Source organism: Myotis davidii, unplaced genomic scaffold (assembly GCF_000327345.1).
Source record: "Myotis davidii unplaced genomic scaffold, ASM32734v1 scaffold655, whole genome shotgun sequence".
Taxonomy (NCBI): Eukaryota; Metazoa; Chordata; class Mammalia; order Chiroptera; family Vespertilionidae; genus Myotis; species Myotis davidii.
Window position 1 is genome coordinate 2,171,093 of NW_006287547.1, and position 4,054 is coordinate 2,175,146.

Below are 4,054 nucleotides of genomic sequence, written 5' to 3' on the forward strand. Positions count from 1 at the left end.
GTTAGTTTCAAGCTGCCTGGCTGCCGGCCACCATCTTGGCTGGCAGTTAATTTGCATATCACCCTGATTATCCAATGGGAAGGGTAGCGGTCGTACGCCAATTACCATGTTTCTCTTTTATTAGATAGGATAGGAAGCTCAGTGTGGGGAGCTACCGAGGGCATTTATGAAAATATCCGGGAACTGGCTTCAGCATGCTAGCCATCAGATCTTCAGATCTTTCCCTGTGTTTTAGAAAGTTCCTTTTAATGGAGCATTATTGTAATCACTAGAAATTTTTTTGTTAATTGAATATAAGCTGGAACATCTACTTATGAGAGATATTAATTTCATGAGTAGGGCCATCCCTTAAGGTACCCACTGAGTGGGGCTGAGAGGTCCATCTTGCAGGCCTGAAACTGACATGCTAGACAGCAATGGAGGAAAAGCAGTCTCCACACTGCTCAGCCTCCTCCGTCAGCATGGATGTCAGGTTTAGATGTCAGGTAATCTCAGCGATACTTCTCCAAACTTTTAGATTTCATTTACCTGTAACTTTTGAAAATCAACTTGTTTACCCAACATAGAGTTACAAAGAAAGTACATTAAAAAAAACACACTACTATACAGTCTACTAGAGTCTTTGATGCTTTACAAACAACAAAAGGGATGTAAAGATACAGGGAGTAGTAGGAAAAAACTAACTCTGAAACATGGCAAGAGCAATGCAGGCTGACCGACCCATTAAAAATTTTGGTCTAAAGGATTTTTCTACTGCTTTCCATCTCTTTCATCATTCCTTTCCCCACACATGGTGCTTGCTTCCCATTCACCAACTCTCAATTCCCAATGTAATTTTTTCTAAGTCCTTCTCCTAAAGGACCTTGTCATTAAAAAAAGGTAGGTATATGTTAATAATATGGTAGTTTTCAGCTAAAAACTGAAAGGGATGCTCCTTTCGGGGATATTTGCATTTTAAAAGGAAAAAAAAAAACTCTTAGGAGTGCAAACTTCCAATGCTACAAAGAGCCATCTGGGAGAGTCAAGTGGAATTGAAAGAAGGCGTGCTCTCCCAGTGCCCCCAAACCACTCCAACTGGAAGCCAGCAAGTCTCTGATTCTTTTATTTCTATTCAGACTTCACTTACTAGAGTATTTAGACATCAAAATTTAACACTTTATGTTCAAATTATTTTAAAGGAAGAAATTGTCAAGGTCTTATTCTATATGATTATAAACCAGGAGTGATTTTTGTCCCCCAACCTGGGGCTTTTGTCAATATCTGGAGATATTTATTGTTGTCAATGGGGAGGGAAGGGCGGCAGTTGGTGCTGCTGTCATCTAGTCGATAGAAGCTAGGAATGTTGCTAAGCATCCTGCAAGGCACAGGACAGCCCGCACAGTAAATAATTAGCCAATCAAAATGTCAGCAGTGCAGACGCTGAGAAACCCTGCCTTATATGAACTAACTGCTATAAAGTCAATAAATATTTGGATGATATAAACACTAATGGCAATGAAATTACTGTGCCCATAATAAGAATAAAAATCACCATAACTTGGAAGGACTTACACTATTTTCTTAATATTGCTGGAACATCTTTATTCTGGCTCTGAATTCTTTAAATTACTTTTTCAAAACAGTCATTTGAATAAAATAAAGAGGCTTTATATAGTTCACATACGTTATGCTAGAAATGAGAGTTTTAATTAAAATTGGCATTTCTGAAGCTCTAATTGCTAGTTATTACTGAGGGGGGAAAAACGTATTTCCAAGATCAGCCAGATGGGAAGTCTCAAGATAAGAAATTATAAACCAATGTTCATATTCCAATCAGAATACAATTTTGTTTATACATCTTTAGTTCTGCTTAAATAGTAAGCAGTGCATTACTTAAACGTAAACTGCTATTAACTGGCTAATTAATTTTCTAACAAATCTTATTAGATTAATAAATACAACAGCATTTTTATAAGAACACTCTGTATGTTAAGGATTCTATAAAATCTATTGGAATAACTAGTTTCTGATATGGCAAGTGATATCTCTTTGTAGATGGATAATGTGCCTGCAGAAACATAAAATATCTATTTTTCAAAACCCATTTCTGAACTGATATATAATGAAGTACTTCTGTTTACATGCCCAGAACCAGAGCAACACTAATGTCTTCCTAACATCAACTCATAGGAACATGACCATGAGGCTGAAAACTGTCTCTAAACAGGAAAAGACAGCCAAGTGAGGGCTTTCGCTTACTGAAATTTATCTCGAGCCCTTCCAGACATAAGAACCTTCAAGCCACAAATAAGGCTGTTTTTTGAAGGTTTTGCTTTGGGTAGGTTTATGGAACTGTTTCCTTTTATTCAACTCTGCTCCAAGCCACTGAGAAAGATCTCCAAATTGAGGTACATTTCTTGCTAGTTGCCTGGGTTTGACAAATAAAACAATCATCAAAATCAAGGAGTGTGCACTGCTTTTTAAAGCCTGTTTGTTTGACATAATATAGCAGCGGGATGGCTAGGCAATAAATGGCATTACTTAACATAATCACTTAATGTTGTGTAACCAACGTCAGGTCTCATTGCTTTATCACTTGCAAAGAGTTTTATGATAATAAAGTTGATTGTCAGTGTGAAGACATAAATTGCTCCGTAGTTACGAGTTGTTAATGAAAGCACAGGAACACAGAAAAGAAAAACTAGGCTTGAGCAGCCCAAATTCATTGCTAATTGTTTGTGCATTTATTATAGGCTGACCAGGGCTAATTATCTAATTAAACTAAATCTCTGCTGCTTTAGAGGAATTTCTCTGAGCTGTGATGCTGGTTGTCAATTACCTCCGCGGGTCCTGTTGAAATGTATAGTTAACTCAAGCATGTTTTGCTTTTCTCAACAGTAATATATGGCACTCTTGTTGCATGGTAATTTATGCTTAGAATAAGGAAAAAAAGCTTTTCCTTAAAAAAAAATAATGTGGAAACTTAATAATAATGGCAAACAAGAGCTCTTGCTCATTTTATTCAATGATTTATATTCAGGAAATGTCAATATAATCTGCTTTGGGTAGAAACAACAGACAAAAGAGAAATAAAGTATCACTGTGTGCCTGTTACTGAGTGTTCTCAAGTGTTGTTTTTAAAAATACATTTTAAAAAGTGTTGCTTATGATGCTCTGCAGTATTTTACAGAATTAAATTATATTACTTAATTTCATATAATTACAATTTTTAAACTCACAGATTTTTTTAAGCTGGAAGGAAAGTAGTAAACAAGAGAATTGAGGTCCCAAAGAGTGAAATGACTTATCCAAAGTCACACAGCAGGTTATTGGAACCAAGACTAGAACTGGAAACCTCTCAAGTGGATTGATTCGTGCTGTTCCACTTTCAACCTGTACTGTCATTTATCACATTTTCTCTAAAATCTATATATATAAAGAGCCAGGGTCTGAAACATCCAAAACGACTGAACAGACAACCGAACACTGAAAGTTAGACCCAGCACTGACTGCCGCAGCTGCAGGTGCCATGACCCAGCACTGACTGCCAAGGGGGCTGCAGATCAGGCCTGGATAGAGGCCCAGAAACAGAAGCAGGGTCTGATCCACAGCCTCCATAGCAGCTGTTGATCAGCCCTTGCCTCTCTCTCTCCAGGCCTAGCCAGCAGCATGAGGGCTGTTGATTAGCCCCGCCTCTCTGATCAGGCCTGGAGATAGGCCCAAAGACGCTGACTGGCATAGAAACCAACCAATCAGAACCAAATATGGGTGAACTGAGAGGAGCCAATGGCTGTCTAGGAGGCAGAGCTTTTGACCCTGACTGGCATAGAAACCAACCAATCAGAACCTAATCTGGGTGAAGTGCGAAGGCAGAACCTAAGGTGGGGGCCGAGGAGGGGTTTTAAGTGCAACAGCTGTTTGGTGTACAGTGTAAAAAAAATGGCTCAATTTTTTAATGACCAGTTTGGCAGTATAGTGCATATGGCTGGCTATCAGTCCAGATATAGGGATTATGAATTTTTGTCTGCCATGAGCATCTCCTTCTGCTAAAACACCCCCCCCCACCCCCCGTTTA